Below are 21,245 nucleotides of genomic sequence, written 5' to 3'. Positions count from 1 at the left end.
GTGGCACAGACTAATAAGCAGAGACTTGGGAAGCACTTTCAGCGGAGTGTGGAAAAACCTGCAACCTGATGTGCAGTCCTGTTGTGTATATTTTGTAATATTGTTTTTACTGTCGTCCCACCTGGATCTTCCAGGTGGGGACAGTCAAGGAAACAATAAAATAGCTTGTTGGGGTGGCATAAGGGGCTTTTTTCCAGAGCTGAGGGCTTGTTCAATTTGCTTTTTGGAGCTGGCTGCAACTGACAAAATCTCTTTTTGCTGAACCTTTGGTCCCCTAATCTTTTGCCTTTGTTGATTATTTACTCCGGATATTATTACCAAGGTCTCCCCCAAAAGGGGAGATGGAAGAATGGGATTTAATTTATCTTCCTAGGAGTAATTTTTGGACTTACAGACCATCAGCAAGGGGTTCGACCTCCCCCCACACAGTCCCTCTGAAGCCCATGAAGCAACACAGCCAGATTTTCTAGGATCCCTAGTGATTGCACAACCACCTCCTTAACATCAAATAAGGACGGGGAGGGGTATAATAAACTTTGGGAGCTAGTTGGCATCTGACTGGGCTAGGGAGACTGTTCTGCTTCATGAGGAGTTAAGGGACTGAGATTAAAAAAAGATTAAATGAGGAGAACTAACATGAACGGCTCGAAAAGGGTTTGTAAGATGGTAAGCAAAAAATAATAAAAAGGGCGGAGAGGAAGTGTTATCTGTATTAGAGGGGAGAACACTATAATACATGGGCACTATATCTATTGCAGATGGATATTAGACTGAACTTGGTATGCCTTAAACCAGGGGTCTCAAACTTGCAACCCAGGGTCGTTTGAGGCCCTCAGTACAACATTTTGTGGCCCTGGCCAGCCTTCAAATATCTCAGTAATTACGATTATTCACTTACCAAGTAATCGCAATAAAGATCGCATTAAACATTCACATACCCCGAGCAGTTCCATTCGGGGTATGCAAATGTTCAATGTGATTTTTTGCGATTTTTTTTCTTACTAATGCGATTTTTATTGCGAATATTTGGTAAGCGAAATCCCTTATGTAGCCCTGCCACACCCCGACTCCTGCAGCCTCCTGCAGCCTCCAGGTAAATTGAGCTTGAGACCCCTGCCTTACACCTACACTCATATGCATACATCAGCAGCCAGAGGATAGACTCATCGGTTACATTTGAAAAGCTTTCCCATGTAATATAGGAATAAAACACTTAAAGAGAACAAGGGGAAAAAAAGAAAAGAAAGCTGGCAAGTCTACTGTAAAAGATTTTCCTTTTTTTTTTTTTATACCCTTTTCTTCCTTTTAGGCCTATCATGTTTGTAAAGGTGAACTAGACTGAAAAAAGGCTTCATAGTTTATGCTGTGTGTGGAGCATTCTTAAGCACAATCATAGTTTTCAAGTCTAAATAATCATGCGACATGGAAATTAGCACTCTCTGGGGAGACTATACCATGAAATTGATATTGTATCTATTACAAACGAACATTAGACAGCCATTGGTATGCTAAACATATACTCATGTGATCAATCCATGGGTTACAGTTAAAAAGCAGACCCAGGTGAAATGCTACATAAAATTAAAAAGATGTGGGGGCCAGAGAGATAGAATGAAGGTAGGGCGTTTGCCCTGCATGCAAGAGGTCGGTGATTCAAACTCTGCATCCCATATGGTCCCCAGAGCCTGTCAGGAGCAATTTCTGAGCATAGAACCAGGAGTAACCCCTGAGCGCTGCCAGGTGTGACCCTCCCCTCAAAAAAGAGATTCTTTAAGGATAATATATTATGGAATAATAATAGTAATGGATGTATCAATGTGAAAAATGAAAACAATGAAGAATTTCATATCTTAAAAGGGTTATCTGGGGCCGGGAAGGTGGCGCTGGAGATAAGGTGTCTGCCTTGTAAGCGCTACCAAGGACCGCAGTTCGATCCCCCGGCGTCCCATATGGTCCCCCCAAGCCAGGGGCGATTTCTGAGCACATAGCCAGGAGTAACCCCTGAGCGTCAAACGGGTGTGGCCCAAAAACAAAAAAACAAAAAAACAAAAAAAAAAAAAAAAAGAATTTGAAAAAAAAAAAAAGGGGCCGGGTAGGTGGCGCTGGAGGTAAGGTGTCTGCCTTGCAAGCGCTAGCCAAGGAAGGACCTCGGTTCGATCCCCCGGCGTCCCATATGGTCCCCCCAAGCCAGGGGCGATTTCTGAGCACATAGCCAGGAGTAACCCCTGAGCGTCAAACGGGTGTGGCCCAAAAACAAAAAAACAAAAAAACAAAAAAAAAAAAAAAAAGAATTTGAAAAAAAAAAAAGGGGCCGGGTAGGTGGCGCTGGAGGTAAGGTGTCTGCCTTGCAAGCGCTAGCCAAGGAAGGACCTCGGTTCGATCCCCCGGCGTCCCATATGGTCCACCCAAGCCAGGGGCGATTTCTGAGCACATAGCCAGGAGTAACCCCTGAGCGTCAAACGGGTGTGGCCCAAAAACCAAAAAAAAAAAAAAAAAGGGGTTATCTGATAAAATATAAATTGTATCTATCAAAAAACATTTAAAATCTATAAATAGATAAACAAATTATTTCAAATAACTCATCAATTTATTCCTCTGCCTGCATGTATACTCAGAAAATATAGTGAAAATCAGAAAGAAATATAAGGAGCAGCAGATATGGAAAATTATTTAAAATATTGGTAAGTAAACTATTTGGGTTATTTGCTTATCATAATTATTTGTAAACATTTAAGGTCAAAATAATTTTTCAAAAGATTAAAATCTAAATGTTGAAAGGAAGGAGCAGCAGGCAACACAGAGCAGGTTTTTGTCTCACTTCCCTATGAGCATGAACCACTGTGCAAAGAGTCATCATTCCTGTATGAGGAACAGTAATAATCAGCCTCGTCCTCAGGCTGGAGGCTAGAGATGGTCAGAGTCGCTGTGTTGCCAGACTTGGAGCCTGAGAAGCGATCAGAGATCCCTGAGGGCCGGTTTTTGTTATTATAAATCAGCATTTTGGGGGCCATGCGCTCCTGCTGCTGGTGCCAGAGGACACCATATTTTCCAATGTCAAGGCTGGTTCCTGTACAGGTGATGGAGACTCTTTCTCCTTTATTCCCAAACATTGAGGGAGGCTGAGTATGGGCTGACTGGGCCCAGAGCCCTGAAAAACAGAGAAAACACTTTTGAGTTCAAGTTGAATTCAGAGGAGCCAGAGCAAAGAAGACAAAAGATAAGTCCAGATGTGCTGAGGGCCCTTGCCTAAGACTCACCTGTGCCCTGACTGAGGAGGCTAAGGAGGAAAAGAGCCCAGGTCATGATGCAGGTGGCCTAGAGTGCTGCCTCCTGACACCACAACCCTGGGCCTGGCTCTGTCCCAGCTCTTATCCCTGCCCTGGCAAGGAGGAGGGAGGGGCCTGCATGCAAAACTGCTTCCATTCCTGCCTCTGCTCATCTCTCTATTAGGAGGCTTTGAACAGAAGTTCATTCTGCAACACTTACGAAAATTATTCTTGTTAGTTTTCATTTTCCTCTTGTTCTCTTTTAAAATTTTTCACCACACCTGGCAGTGCTCAGGGGTTACTCTGTCTCTGCACTCAGGAATTACTCCTGACAAACTTGAGAAAGAGGTGATTTTCAAGGACCAACCTGGGCCAAAACCATGCAACCAAGGCCTTACTCGTGATAATGCTGCCCCAAGTCTAGTTATTATTTCGATTTTCTTTTAAATTATTCATTCTTTGATCTTCAAGGGAGTAAGTAGGCTCCTCCCATTGATCTTTGGCCAATGAGGCTAGCACATAAATTTGGGCAGTTATGATCCTTTAAGTCCCCAAAGTCAAAGCAGAAGTGCACAGCAGATTCAAGTGGTGCCTGGGATTAAGCAGTATTGGTACCCCCCTGGATTCTATCCCTAGCACCACTGTTTTTCTAAATAACATAACTATTAAACAAATTAATTAATGAAAATAATTTTTCTCACATATACAAACATCCCATACTGAACTTTCAGAGAAATATAAATATGCTAAAGTTTCATATGTCTATGACCTTCCTCATCTCCTAGGCGTCTGCTTATAATGTGGCTCTACCTATGATCACTCAGTACTGAGCTGGTCCAGGTTGTACCCTCTCTTGGGTTCCCTCACTTCTAGTTCCCTCTAGTGTAAGCAAAGGTGAGTTATCCTCTTGTGGAAACACCTGCACTTGGTTCTTGGGTATTGGGGTGAGTCTCTCAGACACACTTTCACTGCCCCAAACACACTCGTCTGTGCTGAAGCATGTGTGCCCTGAGATTCAGGAGCAAATAGTCACTCCTAGGTACCCACCCTCCCCCAAACGGAACACCTTTCAGCAAACAAAGCCCTTGTCAGAAGGTAGAACTCTACTGTCTGTTCCTTTTCATCTCCTCTTTTCTGTAATTTGACTCTAACATTCTTTTATCCTACACTGATATTAAGCCAGAGTCAAAAATCTGAAGAGGATATCCACATATGGTGTTGCATCAAGATAGTAATCAGAGAAACAAATAAGTACATCCTTAATTTACCTGCATTACTATGTGCATGTTATGAATTTAAGAACAGGCATGTTATCCAAGAACCTTCTTCCAATTTATCTTTTATTTGGGACTTGGCCACAGATAAATGTTTTCAACATATCTGGTGGTTTTCTTCCAAATCACTATATCCATAGAATTTATTAAATTACTGCATATAAAGATAATATGCATATGTACATTATATGCATATAACTATGCAGAACTCACATAAAATGACATCCTAGTATGTTTCACCTATAAATTTCTAGCTGATTATGATCCAGGATGCACAGTTATTTCAGATCGACTTCTTTGCTGTTTAGCTTCCCAAAGTGCAAGCAATTGCACCCTAAACACAGGAAAGAGTTCTTTTTAACTCCAAAGTTTATGAAAAACAACCTCATGATCAGGAACAGAAAAGTAAATGGCACTAGACCAGGAAGCAGAGACTTGGGGAGCTCTTGATGCTGAGTATGGAAAAACCCCCAGCCTGATATGCAGTCCCCCTGAGGCCCATAAAGCAACACAGCCAGTGTTTTTATGATCACTAATGATTGCACAACCATCACCTTAATATCAAGTATGGAAAGGACAGGAATAATAAGCTCAATAATAAAAATTAAAAAAAGACAATATATCAAGTCATTTTTATTAAACTGTTAAGGCTTCATCAACATCAGAACATCATGTATCCACCTTAATTCAGAGATCAGATCTGAATACATAAAAATAGAATCTACCTAAATATAAAAAGTTTAAATCACAGAAGACTAAAAGGGTGGGCCAGTTAAATTTAATATAAAAATAAAGAGTGAACTTAACTTTTTTTCTTTCTGTGTCTTGGACTCAAAAAATTGTGTAGAATTGGGACATTGTACCCTTATTTTTCCTTGGTAAGACTCAATAAGAAACTGTTCTTGACGCCTCATGGAATATAAACCAGACTCGCAGTGGTCGGCAACCTTTTTTTTTTTTCAACTGAGTCAAATCTCGCCAAAACCACGATCAAAATGTATGTTGAGAGCCACACAGGGCGTGCACTGACAGAGTCTAGGAGCGGAGTCCTGACTCCTGGAGCGGCCGCCCAGCTCACAGAAGAGCCAAATTAAAAGTGTAAAGAGCCACATGTGGCTCCGGAGCCTCAGGTTGCCAACCACTGAGAGTAAAGATATTTCACAAATACAGGCCATCACTGCTCCCTGCTGGCAGAAAATAGTATTATCAAAATTCATGGAATCTGCCAAATTAAGCTGGCAGCCTCTTTCCTGGAAAGCACACCTTAAACTTCTTCTCTTTTTCTTCCTTGTTTACTCCTACAGATTGTCTTCAGGTTTTCTTTTTCGTATGTGATTTTGTATTGGGGAAACACCCAGCATCACTCAGGATTTACTCCTGGCTCTGTCCTTAAGGGTCACTCCTAGTTTAAAACCAGAGTTAGCCACATGCAAGACAAGTGCCTTACCAGCTGTGATATCCCTTGACTTTGTCCTCAGGCTATGGAAACCAAAAAAGTAAATTACAAGCTAAAGAACAAGGCCAACAGCACAATTTCTGAAAAAGCACACTTGGAATATAAGCACACAGACTATATCTTTGAAATACATAAAAGCACAGTATAACATGTTCATCAAAATTAGCTTTAGGGGATCTACTGTCATCTTCAAAGTTGAAAAGTCTCCAATTTTCAAAATATTTATATAATTAAAATAAATGTCAGTCATCATAAGCACATGCTTCTGAATGTATCTAAATTTTTTTTTTACTACTTGGGTCACACCCTGTGATGCTTAGGGGTTATTCCTAGCCATGCACTCAGAAATCACTCCTGGCTTGAAGAACCATATGGGACATTGGGTATCGATCCAAGGTCTGTTTTGGATTAGCCCCATGCAAAGCAAATTTCCCACCGTTGTGGCATCACCCTGGCCCCTAAATGTATCTATTTTTAAGTTTTCGTATTTCCCAATTTTATTTACCCAAAGGTTACTCTTGTTTGTCTTTTGTTTTCTTTTCTAACTTGAATTGTGCAGTTAGGTTGTTTGTTTGGCTCATTTCTTATTTTCTTTTGTTTTTCTTTTTTAATTTACTAAAAGAAATTTCATCACATAGTTGACATAACTGATCAGAATACATTTGTTTCAGGATGACAAAAAGTGGTTATTTTTTTTTGAAACAAAACAAAGTTTTTATTGTAATAGTTTAGTGACAGTGTGCATTTTTACATCTTTACACAAATATTTTTTTAAATCTTTATTTAAACATATTGATTACAAACATGATTATGGTTGGATTTCAATCATGTAACTTCACCAGTGTAACACTCCCATTCCCAATGTCTCAAATCTCCCTCCTCCCTGCACCACCCCCACTTGTACTCTAGACAGACTTTCTACTTCCCTCATTCATTCTCATTGTTAGGATAGTTCTCAATGTAGTTCTTTCTCTAACTACACTCATCACTCTTTGTGGTGAGCTTCATGTAGTGAGCTGGAACATCCAGCCCTCTTCTCTTTTTTCTCTGAAATTTATGCAAGAATGTTTTTCATTTTGCTTAAAACCCATAGATGAGTGAGACCATTCTGTGTCTTTCTCTCTCCCTCTGACTTATTTCAACTCAGCATAATAGATTCCATGTACATCCATGTATGGTAAAATTTAATTTAGCATCTTGGTTGTTTCCAGTCTTGTTATGGTAAATAGTGCTGCAATAAATATAGGTGTAAGAAAGGTATTTTTGTATTGTATTTTGATGTTTCTAAGTTATATTCCTAGGAGTGGTATAGCTGGGTCGTATGGGAGCTCAATTTCCAGTTTTTGGAGGAATCTCTATATCAATTTCCGTAAAGGTTGGACTGGATGGCATTCCCACTAGAAGTGGATAAGAGTTCCTTTCTCTTCACATTATTGCCTACACTTCTTGTTCTCATTGTTTGTGATGTGTGCCAATCTCTGTAGTGTGAGGTGGTACCTCATAGTTGTTTTGATTTGCATCTCCCTGATGATTAGTGGTGTGGAGCATTTCTTTATGCACCTTTTGGCCATTTGTATTTCTTCTTTAACAAATTGTCTGTTCATTTCTTCTCCCCATTTTCTGATGGGATTAGATGTTTTTTTTTTCTTATAAAGTTCTCTCAGTGCCCTATATATTTTGAATATTATCCCCTTATTGATGGGTATTGGGTGAATAGATTCTCCCAATCCATGAGTGGCGCTTATATCCTAGGCACTATTTCCTTTGAGGTGCAGAAGCTTCTCATCTTAATATATTCCCATGTGTTAATCTCTGCTCTCACTTGCTTGGAGAATGCAGTTTCCTCCTTGAAGATGCCTTTAGTCTCAATGTCATAGAGTGTTTTACCTACATGTTGTTCTATATAACTTATGGTATCAGGTCTGATATCGGGTTTTTAATCCATTTGGATTTTACCATTGTACATGATGTGAGCTGGGGGTCTAAATTCACTTTTTTGCAAGGGGCTATCCAATTGTGCCAACACCACTCATTGAAGAGGCTTTCTTTGCTTCATTTAGGATTTCTTGCTCCTTTGTCAAAAATTAGGTGATTGTATATCTGGGGAACATTCTCTGAATACTCAAGCCTATTCCACTGATCTGAGGATCTCTCTTTATTCCAATACCATGCTGTTTTGATGACTATTGCTTTGTAATACAGCTTAAAGTTGAGGAAAGTAATGCCTCCCATATTTATTTTCCCAAAGAGTACTTTAGCTATTCGATGGTGTTTATTGTTTCAAATGAATTTCAAAAGTGTTTGGTTCACTTCTTTGAAGGTTGGAGTCATGTTTTTGATCCATTTCGCCACTCTGTGTTTCTTAACTCTTGCATTTAGTCCATTGACATTGAGGGAGGTGATTGTCATGGGATTTAATATCATCTTTGTGTATAACTTTGATATGTATGATGGTCTCTCTTGTCTTAAAGTAGACCTTTCCATTTTTCTTTGAAGGCTTGTTTGCATCTGTAAAGTTTCTGAGCTGTTGCTTATCCGTGATGATATGTATACTTCCTTCAAACCTGAATGTGAGTTGGGCTGGGCGCAGTTTTCTAGGTGAAGCCTCCATTCCATTCAGTCTTTGTCACAATATCGCACCACTGTCTTCTGGCCTTGAGAGTTTCTTTTGACATGTCTGCTGTAAATCTTATGGATGCTCCTTTGAATGTAATTTTCCTTTTTTTATTTTTATTTAATATTTTTATTTAAACACCTTGGTTGCAAACATGATTGTGGTTGGGTTTCAGTCATATCAGATGACAACCCCCATCACCAGTGCAAGATTCCCATCTCCATTGGCCCAAATATCCCTCCCCACCCCCCACTCCTACCTGTACTTTAGACAGGCTTTCCACTTCCTTTATATATTCTCATTGTTAGGATAGTTTGCAATGTGGTTATTTCTCTAACTAAACTCTTCACTCTTTGGTGAGATTCATGAGGTTGGCTTTTACGTGCAGCTCTCCTCTCTTTTGTCTCTGAAAATTGTTGAGAAATGTCTTCCATTTTTCTTAAAACCCATAGATGAGTGAGACCATTCTCCGTCTTTTTTTTTTCTCTTTGACTTATTTCACTCAGCATAATAGATTCCATGTACATCCATGTATAGGAAAATTTCATGATTTCATCTCTCCTGATGGCTGCATAATATCCCATTATGTATATGCACCACAGTTTCTTTTGCCATTCATCTTTTGAAGGGCATCTTGGTTGTTTCCAGAGTCTTGCTACGGTAAATAACGCTGCAATAAATATAGGTGTAAGGAAGGAGTTTTTGTATTGTATTTTGTGTTCCTAGGGTATATTCCTAGGAGTGCTACAGCTGGATCATATGGAAGCTCAATTTCCAGTTTTTGGAAGAATCTCCATATCGCTTTCTATAAAGGTTGAACTAATCGGCATTCCCACCAGCAGTGGATGAGAGTTCCTGTCTCACCGCATCCCTGCCAAGACTGCTTGTTCTCATTCTTTGTGGTGTGTTCAAGTCTCTGTGGTGTGAGGTGTACTGCATAGTTGTTTTTATTTGCATCTTCCTGTTGATTAGTGATGTGGAGAATTTTTTCATGTGTCTATTGGCCATTTGTATTTCTTCTTTATCAAAATGTCTGTCCATTTCTTCTCCCCATTTTTTGATGGGATTAGATGTTTTTTTTTCTTGTAGAGTTCTGTCAGTGCCCTATATATATTGGATATTAGCCCCTTATCTGATAGGTATTGGGTGAATAGTCTCTCCGAATCAGTGGGTGGCTCTTGTATCCTGGGTACTATTTCCTTCAAGGTGCAGAAGCTTCTCAGCTTTATATATTCCCATCTGTTAATATCTGCTTTCATTTGCTTGGAGAGTGCAGTTTCCTCCTTGAATATGTCTTTAGTCTCAATGTCATGGAGTGTTATACCTACGTGTTGTTCTATACACCTTATGGTATCAGATCTGATATCAAGGTCTTTAATCCATTTGGATTTTACATTCATGCATGATGTTAGCTGGGGGTCTAAGTCCGCTTTTTTTGCAAGTGGCTAGCCAGTTGTGCCAACACCACTTGTTGAAGAGGCTTTCTTTGTTCCATTTAGGACTTCTTGCTCCTTTATCAAAGATTAGATGATTGTATGTCTGGGAAGCATTCTCTGAGTACTCAAGTCTATTCCACAGGTCTGCGGATCTGTCTTTATTCCAATATCAAGCTGTTTTGATAACAATTGCTTTGTAATACAGTTTAAAGTTGGGGAAAGTAATGCCTCCCATATGCTTTTTCCCAATAATTTCTTTGGCTATTCGAGGGTGCTTATTGTTCCAAATGAATTTCAAAAGTACCTGATCCACTTCTTTGAAGAATGTCATGGGTATCTTTAGAGGGATCGCATTAAATCTGTACAATGCTTTGGGGGAGTATTGCCATTTTAATGATGTTAATCCTGCCAATCCATGAACAATGTATGTGTTTCCATTTCCACGTGTCCTCTCTTATTTTGCTGAGCAGAGTTTTATAGTTTTCTTTGTATAGGTCCTTCAAATCTTTAGTCAAATTGACTCCAAGATATTTGAGTTTGTGTGGCACTAATGTGAATGGGGTTGTTTTCTTAATGTCCATTTATTCCCTATTATTATTGATTCTAGTCACTGTTTCTTCGAGGTGCAGATGCATCTCAGTTAATGTAGTCCCATTTGTTTATTCCTGCTTCCACTTGTTTGGTCAGTGGTGTTTTCTCCTTGAAGATACCTTTAGACAAAATGTCATGGCGTGTTTTACTTATGTGTTCTTCTATATACCTTATGGTTCTGAGTCTGATATCAAGGTCTTTAATCCAATTGGATTTGACTTTTGTGTATGATGTCCGATGGTGGTCTAAGTCTGCTTTTTTGCATGTGGCTGACCAATTGTCCCAACACCACTTGCTCCATTTTGTGTTTCTTGATCCTTTATCAAAGATTTATTGGTTGTATATCTGGGGAACATTCTCTGAATACTTGAGTCTATTCCATTGAACTGAGGGTCTGTCTTTATTCCAATACAGTTTTAATGACTATTGCTTTGTAATACAATTTAACATTGGGTAAAGTGATATCTTCATTAATATTTAAATATTTAAAACTAATAGTTTTATATTTAAAACTAATAGTTTTGTTTTTTGGGTCACATCTGGCCACACTCAGGGGTCACTCCTGGCTGTATGCTCAGAAATCGCTCCTGGCAGACTCAGGGAACCATATGGGATGCCGGGATTCGAACCACTGACCTTCTGTACGCAAGGCAAACGTCTTACCTCCATGCTATTTCTCCAGCCCCCAAAACTAATAGTTTTAATATTTAAAACTATTTAACAAGGCCAAAGAGATAGCACAGTGGTAGCGCATTTGCCTTGCACACAGCCGACCCAGGACAGATATGGTTCTAATCCTGGCATTCCATATGGTCCCCATGCCTAACAGGAGTGATTCTGAGTGCAGAGCCAAGAGTAACCTCTGAGCTTGACCGGGTATAAACCAAAAAAAAAAAAAAAAAACCCAAAAAATCTATTTAACAATTTAGAAATTATATTGAAAAAAAAATGGAACTAAAGCAGTTATTGAAAGATCCATATGTACTTAGTTATATCTTTTTGGGGGGTAATTATTTGGGCCAAATCCAGGGGTGTTCAGGATCAAACCTAAGTTGTCTGCATGCAAAATCAAATGGCTTAACCCTATACTATCTGGCCTTGGATATTGATATGTTTAATTGCATATATTTAAAAAAAAAAGAAAAATTGGAAAAATAAATTATCTAAGTCAGTGCTCTTCTCAAATATTCTGAAGTAATAAAAATTTTCTCTCTCAGATCTAGAGTGATATAATACAGTGGGTAAGGCTCATGATTTGCACCTGGCTGATCCAGGCTCAATTCCAAGCATCCCATATGGTTCTCTGAACTGACCAGAACTTATTCTTGAGTACAGAGATAAAAGTAAACCTGAATATCACCAGGTGTGTCTAAAAAGAAAAATTCCCTATCTATGTATCCATTTGCTATGTGTGACTACCAAATCACTGAAACAGAACTAGAGTGACTGAAATACTGAATGTCAGTGTTTTATTTATTTTTTGATTGTTACTTTCGGAGGTGGCACATTCATTGATGTTCAAGGGTCATTCTTAATGGTGCTTGCAAGACCATATATGGTGTCACAATAAACCAGAGTTGGCTGCATGTGAAGTAAGCGTCTTAACTTCTGTACTTATTTCCAGTACTTATTTTTATTATTTAAAAATTAATTTAATTTTATCGTTCTTTGTTTTTAAGTTTAAAATTGGGTTGTCAGCAGGGGGATTTCTTCTGGGAACTCTGTTTTTGGGTGATTGTCCTTCCACTGTAACTTTACCTTGTCCTCTTTCTTCATATCATTGTTCACATAATTAAAAATAAAAAATATAAAAACAAAAAAGAAAAAAATTAATTTAAAAGGTAGAATAAAGTAATTTTCACTGTAAATTAATTCCAAATAGATTGTTTGTGTACTCAATTTTTTCGTTCTCTCTCTGCCTCCCTCCTTTCATCTCTCTCACTGTCTCTCATTTTCTCAGTCTGTTTTTCTCTCTTTTTTTAATAAATGAAGACAAAGTTTATTAGTACATAACAAAATATGAAAGGAGGTAGAGGTCAGTACACTTTTATGACACACTCTGGTATGATATGCATTTTGAATTGGATGCATTAATCCTTGGTCAACACAAAGATGTTCTTTGATATTCATAAGTCATCATTGCTTCAAAGTGCTTCTCTGTGTCCTCTGGTATGTGCTGTGACCATAAACTGAATCCTGACCCACATTCCATGCAAACATGAGTTTCTACCCTGTGTGACTTCTGGTGTCTGATGAAACTTGACATCTGACTGAAACTTTGAACACATTCTCAGCAAATGTGGTGTTTCTCCCTTTGAATGTCCTCTGGTGTATAATGAAAACATAGGCCTTCTCCCGTGTGTGTCCTCTGGTGTGTGATGAGATTTGACTTCAAACTGAAACCTTCCCCACACTCCCTACACACATCGATATTCTGCCATGTGTGTGTGTGTGTAATTTGGTGTCTGTTTAGAATTGACCTCTGACTGAAGATTTGCCCACATGCCCTACATATATGGGGCTTCTCACCTGTGTCCTCTGGTGCCTAATGAGATGTGCCTTCCAACTGAAGCCTCACCCACACTCCGTGCAAACAGGGAGCTTCTTCCCAGTGTGTGTTTTCTGATGTGTAATGAGATCTGACCCCCGACTAAAGCCTCACCCACATTCTCTGCAAACATAGGGCTTCTGGTGTCCTCTGGTGTGCAATGAGATATGACCTCTGACTGAAGCCTCGCCCACACTCCCTACATACCTGGGGTTGCTCACCTGTGTGTGTGTATTAGTGCCTAATGAGACCTAACTTCCTACTGAAGCTTCCTCCGCACTGCATGCAAACATGGGAATTCTCCCCTGTGTGTGTCTTCCGGTGTGTAATGAGATCTGACTTCTGACTGAAGCCTCATCCACACTCCCTGCAAACATGAGGTTTCTCCCCTGTATGTACCATTTGGTGTGTAATGAGTGTTGACTTCTGACTGAAGCCTCGTCCACACTCCTGGCTTCTCCACACAGGGGCTTCTCACATGTGTGTGTCCTCTGGTGTCTGATGAGATGTGACCTCTGACTGAAGGCTTGCCCACACTTCCTGCAAGCATGGGGCTTCTCCCCTGTGTGTGTCCTGAGGTGTATGATTAGTTGTGAACTCCAAGTGAAACCTTGCCCACATTTCCTGTAAAGGTAGCATTTCTTCCATGTGTATGCCCTCTGGTGTTTCACATTTGATCCATCAGTGAATCCTTGCCCAGGCCTTATATTCTTGTCTCTTAAAATTCTTAGCATTCCTGATCTTTGATTTACTCTACCTGTGTCCTTTGGATTTTCTTTAAGCCCTGTGGTAGTTTTTTCCTCATTTGAAACCTCATGTTTGTTAGAGTTTCCTATTTGACTATACTATAGTCTAGAAAAGGCTGTTGAAAATTTTTTATGCCTCATCTTTTTAGCCAAAGGTATGTAGCTTTCTTTGTGATTTTGACTTTCAGGTATGTCATAATAAGTATTAGAATGCTTTTGCCATTGGTTTTGATCACATAGACAGGAATTCTCTGACTGAGTTTGCTTTCTTGCAGATGTTCCTGGCAGGATTCTACAGGGATGACTTCGTTTCATGTGATAATTGAGGAAGTTCTGATTGGAGAAAGCCAGTGAGCCGAAGGGACATGGATTGATTTCTGGCTTTGGTTCTGCTGCAAAAACACTCATCTGCAGCCTCCCAAGTGCTCCTCCTTCCAACCAGTCTCTCTGTTTCTCATACACCTGGTAGTGCTCAGGGTTTACTTTTTTTTTGGGGGGGGGGATGTTGGGCCACACCTGGCAGTGCTCAGGGGTTACTCCTGGCTCTGCACTCAGAAATTGATCCATATAGGACACTGGGGGTCAAACCCAGGTCTGTCCTGGGTCAGCCACATGTAAGGCAAACACTCTGCCACTGTGCTACCACTCCGGCCTCCTTACTTTTTACTAAATGTGAGCAAAGTAAGTGCCCTATTACCTGTACTATTGCTCCAGATAATTTCTTTTCAATGGGTCTCCATATACCTCCCCAATATGAATTTATTGATTTCTAAAGTACAAAATACAAAAAGAAAAAGATAACTTTATAGTGAAAAAAATATTGATAGTATGAAAGTTTTTAGATTACACCTTATTTTACCCAAAACAAAGATCATCCCTGGTTTCTTTGTATCTGTTTACAACTTGGTTTCACCTCAAACAAAGATCATCCCTGGTTTCTCTATATCTATATGTTTACAACTTGGTTTTACCCAAAGCAAACCTTGGGTGGGACTGGCTCATATTAGCATAAACTATCTGTCCTTACTCTGTCCTTACTTCCCCACTGAGGGTGGTCTCAATAGTAAATATAAATGACAGTTCTGGCAGGCAGCTTGTTCTCAACATGTTAGGTTGAAAAAAAAACAGGGACAATTTTAGATATTAATAGGCCAGAGAAGGCTAAGGCAGTAAAAAATGACTAAATGTAATGTGGCCTCCACGTCAGAAGCTGAATCAAGAACTTAGTTAATAACAACCAAAAATACCAAACAGAAAGAGGCACTGGAATTAATCCTGTAGTTCAATTAAAGGTAATTTACAGGAATTATTAGAGTACTTGTTAGGTTTAAACAAGGTAATTCCACTAATATATATTTTTAGACATTGCAAATATTTTCTCTACATTTGTAAACATTTTATTATGACTCTGGTATAGTCAGTTTATTTCAAGTTCTCTTCAAATGTAAAGAGACAGGAACATTTAGACTTTGTGATCTAACCTCGATTCAATAAAAAATTGTTTAAGGAACAGCTTTTTAAAAATCGCTATAGATAAAAAAAAGTCACAATAGATGTAGAAAACACACAACACCTTATATATTATATATATATATATATTTTTTATATATATGTTTTGGGATTCACTGAGGAAATTAGGGCATGTTAAGAACTTAATAAATACATTACTAAGAAAAAATGTGTGGCACATTTAAATGGTGCTTAAATAAGGTAAAGTTAGAGTATTATATAAAAGATAAGAGTTCACAAACAAATAAGCCAGGCATTACTTCAAAAAGTTGTGAAAAGTGATGAAACAGACTTAATAAAGACCGGTGAGGTGGCACTAGAGGTAAGGTGTCTGCCTTGCAAGCACTAACCAAGGAAAGATCGCGTCCATGGTTCGATCCCCCAGCATCTCATATTGTCCCCCCAAGTCAGGGGTGATTTCTGAGCGTTTAGCCAGGAGTAACCCCTGAGCATCAAATGGGTATGGCCCAAAACTAAAAAAAATAAGAAAAGGAAATAATCAAAAGTCATATAGATAAAATAGGGAAGAAAATAAAACTAAATAAATATATAATAAATAAAACTATAAATATTAAATAAAATAATAAATATAAATAGTTTATACATAAAACTATAATTTTTAAAAAGATTTTAATAAAACAGACTTGGCACAACTCTGCAGAATTAAACAGTTCTGTAAAGGGATAGACAGACTTTGTGAAGAATTTTATGAACTTTTATATAATATCATTCACAAGCCACAAAATAATATTCTCTTAGGTTTTTTTCTATCCATTCAAAACTCTAAGGGCCAAGAGTGTGCAGGATGCTTTGCATGAGGCCTGTATTTCTCCCCACCCCACCAAATCAATTCCACATGTCCAAGAATGATCCTTGAGCAGAGATAGAGCCAGGTATACCTGAGCATAGAGCCAGGTATAAACCCTGAGTACTTTACTTCAGGCTGTGGCCCCAAACACCTTTTCCCCTCAAAAGTCCTTAACTCTGGTTGAAACAATGCAAAAGGGGGCAGATGATTTTGTTGTGGTCCCAGAGTCACCATCAGGTGATGAGCATTAAGAGCCAATTGTATGCATAGAACTTTTATCTTTGGGGGTGGAGGACACACCCGGTGACCCTTAGGGGTTATTCCTAGCTATGCCTCAGAAATGGATCCTGGCTTGGGGGGCCATATGGGACTCCAGGGAATCAAACCTTGGGCCAAGGCTAGAGCTGGCAAAGCATCTAGATGCCTTAAGGCTTTTTTCTCTTTTCCTTCCTTCCTTCCTTCCTTCCTTCCTTCCTTCCTTCCTTCCTTCCTTCCTTCCTTCCTTTTTCCTTCCTCCTTCCATCCTTCCTTCCTCCTTCCTTCCTTCCTTCCTTCCTTCCTTCTCTCCCTTCCTTCTCTCTCTCTCTGTCTCTCTGTCTCTGTCTCTCTCTGTGTCTGTCTCTGTGTCTCTCTCCTCCTCCTCCTCCTCCTCCTCCTCCTTCTTCTTCTTCTCTCTCTCTCTCTCTCTCTCTCTCTCTCTCTCTCTCTCTCTCTCTCTCTCTCTCTCTCTCTCTCTCTCTCTCTCTCTCTCCTCTCTCTCTCTCTCCTCTCTCTCTCTCTCTCCTTCCTTTCTTTTTTTGCTATACCCAGCCCTGCTCACTAGTAGTCAGGGATCATTTTTTTTTTTTTGGAGGACCATTTTGAGGGTGGGGGTGAGGTGGGAACAGTAGATTGAACCCTGATATGGCCTAGTTGTGGAAAACTCCCTACTTATTCATTTAACGCTCTGAAGCAAACGCCGAAAGCAAAGGCCTAATCCTGTGTGGATTAGGAAAAATCCCATGTAGGTGGGCTAGAGTTAGCCCCTGAGGGCCTGTCATCAGTAAGCAGCCCCGGCTCCGGAAGTCTGGCCAAGCCAACGACCGTTAGAAGTTCTAGAACCTTCCCCATTCGCTTGTTTTCAAGACCAGCAGCCGTTTTCTCCGTTCGATTCCTCACCCCGCCCCTGCGCGGAAGTCTCCGCCAGGGGCGCCCGCGAGCGCGCCGGCTCTTCCGTCGCCGTCCAATCAGAAGGCGGCGCCGGGAGCACAGCCGACTTGGTGCACGCACCTGGCAGCCAATCAGAGAGCTCGGCCGGCGCGCGAGGGGAGCGGAGGCGGCGGCGGTGGCGGTGCGCGTGGGGCCCGAGGAGGCGTCTTGGCCTCGGGGCTTTGGCGGTTGTCGCGGGGGAAACCTCTGGGGGACCCCGAATTGAAACCCGGTGAGGGGGCGTTGGCGCCCGACTTCGCGACCCGCGCCCGGCCTGGTAGTGTCCGAGCGGCCTCCGCCTCCGCCTCCGCCTTGGCCGCGCGGCCCCGCTGGGGAGGACCGGGTAAGGGGCCCAGGCGGACTTCGGAAGAGCCGTTTCGCGCAGGTCTCCGCGCATCGCAGCTCTGGCCACTGGAGGGGGACCGGAGGGGGACTGCTGCCGCCCCTCCCGCCCCCTCCCCGCATCCCGTCCCCTGGTGCGGACTCGAGGCCGCTGGGAGAAGGGGCTGGCCTGGCCCCAATGGCTTCCCCCCCCACCCCAAAACCATCCCTGCTCCCTCGCGCTGATTTCTTGGGGTCCTTGTTGCAGGTAAATAGCTGACCTGACCTTGGCCCCTACAGGTCTCTGAGGGATCTCTCTCTCTCTCTTCCCCCCCCCCCCCTTCCTCTCAGGCTCTCTCTCTCCCATTTTATCTCTCACCCTCCCTCTTTCCCCCTCTTTCCCTCTCTCCTTCATCCCCCCATAGAGCTTACCTTGGCTCATGCAGGTCTCTGAGGGATCTCTCTCTCTCCCCCCCCTTCCTCTCAGGCTCTCTCTCTCCCATTTTATCTCTCACCCTCCCTCTTTCCCTCTCTCCTTCATCCCCCCATAGAGCTTACCTTGGCTCATACAGGTTTCTGAGGGATCTCTCTCGCCCCCTCCCTCTCAGGCTCCCTCTCTCCCATTTTATCTCTCACCCTCCCTCTTTCCCCCCTCACTCTTTCCCTCTCCCCTTCATCCCCCCCATAGAGCTTACCTTATCTTAGCTCATACAGGTCTCTTAGGCTCTCTCACCCTCCCCCTCTCTTTCCCCCCTCCCTCTTTCCCCCTCTTTCCCTCTCCCCTTCATCCCCCCATAGAGCTTACCTTGGCTCATACAGGTTTCTGAGGGATCTCTCTCGCCCCCTCCCTCTCAGGCTCCCTCTCTTCCATTTTATCTCTCACCCTCCCTCTGTCTCTTTTCCCCCTCACTCCTTCCCCCTCCTTCCCTTCTCCCCTTCATCCCCCCCATAGAGCTGAGCTTACCTTGGCTCATACAGGTCTCTTAGGCTCTCTCACCCTCCCTCTCTCTTCCCCCCCTCACTCCTTCCCCCTCCTTTCCCTCTCCCCTTCATCCCTCCATATAGCTTACCTTGGCTCCTACAGGTCTCTAAGGATCTCTCTCTCCCCCCCCTCCCTCTCAGGCTCCCTCTCTCCCATTTTATCTCTTACCCTCCCTCTTTCCCCCCTCACTTCTTCCCCCTCCTTTCCCTTTCCCCTTCATCCTCCCATATAGCTTACCTTACCTTGGCTCATACAGGTCTCTGAGGTTCTCTCTCTCCTCCTCCCATTTTATCTCCCACCCTCCCTCCCTCTCTTTCCCCCTCCTTTCCCTCTCCCCTTCATCCCCATCTATCCTCCTCTTTCTTCCCCTCTAATCCATCCTCCCTCCCCCCCTCTCTTCCTCCTTCCCTCTCCCTCATCTTCTCTTCCTCTCACCCTCTCTCCCTCACTTCACTTTTTGTAAACTCTTGTTTTTCAGGCCACACTTGAGAACCAGTACCAAGGGTCATTCAGTTCTCTTTCCCTGGTTCAGTGTTAGATACTTGGTAAGTATTCAAATGGAAATATCTATAGGCATTGGGATAGAAACTATGTCTATAACATGTAAGCCTAATTATTTCTCTATGGTGTCTCAAGGATATGAATGTCTTCTGTCCGGAATATTTTCAGGTTCTTGGAAGTTGCTGTGCAGACCTGAGGTAAGGCCCCCCCCCCAAAAAAAAAAGGGTTTTGTGTGTGTGTGTGTGTGTGTGTGTGTGTGTGTGTGATTCTTATAATGAGGGCCAGGGTTGCATCTTTTAATACATATAAACAATATTTGACTTTTCTTTTGTGCCCTTCTCTATGCTAAAACATCACTGTTTAGACTGAGTGATAATTGGATCTAAATATATTTGATAAATTCAGACCAGTCATTGATTTTGGTGAAGAGTTCCCTAAATTGCTTACTTAAAAAAGGGGAGCATGGGGCTGGCTTTCATCACTCCCGAAAGAAAAAAATCACTCTAAATTTTAAGCTAGGTTACTCTCTTTTTTTCACTATGAAGGTAAGATGTACTGAGACCATTCTGTAAGCCTTCAGGTAATGTATTAAAATGGCTCATAAAGGGTAAATGTGTTTTGGTAAAAATAACTACATGGGATTTGTTCATTTTTGTTTCCATTTCCTTAAGGAATTTATTTCATGAAGTTATTGATTTTGACTAGATAGCTAGCCATCTGAATTGTCTGCCAGTAATATTATTGGTAGATTCTTAGTGGTTTATGCATACAACATATGAGGGAAATGCACTGTATCTCACCTAACGCTGTATAAAATTGATCTCAAAATTTAATAGTTTAAATTAATCTTCACCTCATTCTTTTTCTGTTTATTTTTGAGCTACACCAGCAGTGCTTAAGACTCAGCTTGGCTCAGGGACCATTTAGGGTGCCAGGGCTTAAACTTGTGTGCAAGGCAAGCTCCTTATCACTGTACTCTCTCTTCTGCCCTCACTGTTTCTTAATGTCTGGAATCCAGGAATGGTTTGGTTTTATGGCTTTGGCTCAGAATCAAGAGATAACAGTCAGACTTTAATTTTATTTTGGGTTCACAACCAGCAGCACTCAGGGATTACTCCTGGCACTGTGTTCAGAAATTGCTCCTGGCAGGCACGGGGACCATATGGGATGCTGGAATTCAAGCCACCATCCATCCTGGATCAACTCCATGCAAGGCAAACACCTTATCACTGTGCTAATTCTCTGGCCCCCTGAAGTCAGACTCTCGATAGGTTTAGAAACCTCTGAAGACTTGACTTTTCTTAGCCTATTTTTAAACTCTCACTTGCCTGTTTGCAAGTTATCTTCACTTTAGGTCTTTTCATGGAACTACTCATGTCATGGAATCTTAAGTCCAGAGAGGAAATATTCATAAAATAAAGTATTTTTTAGAAATTTCATGGCATAAGTTAAGCTTTTTTGTTTGCTTGTTTGAGGACCGTACCCAGCTGTGCCCAGGGCTTACTCCTGGTATGGGGCATAGGGCTCAGCGGACTATATGTGGTGCTGGGATCAAACCTAGTGGGTAGACAGCATGTAAGCAAGCACCTTACACTATATTGATGAAGAAAATAGAACCCTGATTCCTCTGAGGATCAAAGAAGTCCCTGTTCCCACTGCTTTTATCATGAACAGCCAAGCCGCTGGAGAAATGGAAGACTACCAGAAACAGACTACTACTATGGGATATGCTCAGACAGCCTTGAAATAAACCCTTGCCTTGTGACTGAAGAATGGCTCTGAGTGTCCTTGAAATGATGCTGACTCTGCTTTCCAAGTAACATGCTTAGGAATGTCTCCTTCTGTACTCAAGCTTGTTTTCTCTCTGCAAATGCCTTTATCAGATATTCTATAAAGCTGAGCTTTCTCCTTAGGTCTGAGACCAGTCTTTGTTAGAGCATGAGCTTAACAAGCTCATAAGCTTTACAACCATGATCCTTACTCCTAAAACTTTTGTGAATGAATT

At 41.5% G+C, this 21,245-nt stretch overlaps 1 protein-coding gene and 1 pseudogene across 3 annotated transcripts in view; one reads left to right on the top strand and one right to left on the bottom strand.

The window, feature by feature from the left end:
- The window catches only part of LOC126030783 (Ig lambda-2 chain V region-like), a 288,742-nt pseudogene that overhangs the window by 238,391 nt on the left and 29,106 nt on the right, over positions 1 to 21,245 (bottom strand).
- Positions 1 to 21,245, top strand: part of LOC126030744 (zinc finger protein 280B-like) — a 307,853-nt gene that overhangs the window by 275,783 nt on the left and 10,825 nt on the right. Inside the window, exons 1-2 of one of the 3 annotated variants that reach the window (XM_049788995.1) lie at positions 19,243 to 19,284; positions 19,376 to 19,437. The exons of the other annotated variants lie outside the window; for them this stretch is intronic. The gene's annotated coding sequence lies outside the window, so the exon portion shown is untranslated. Of the gene's footprint in view, positions 1 to 19,242; positions 19,285 to 19,375; positions 19,438 to 21,245 lie in introns of those variants that run through there. 3 annotated transcript variants of the gene reach the window in all.

The sequence above is a fragment of the Suncus etruscus genome, chromosome 15, assembly GCF_024139225.1.
Source record: "Suncus etruscus isolate mSunEtr1 chromosome 15, mSunEtr1.pri.cur, whole genome shotgun sequence".
NCBI classification, from domain to species: Eukaryota; Metazoa; Chordata; class Mammalia; order Eulipotyphla; family Soricidae; genus Suncus; species Suncus etruscus.
The sequence above is the reverse complement of the archived record's forward strand: the minus strand, read 5'-3'. Positions and strand labels throughout refer to the sequence as shown.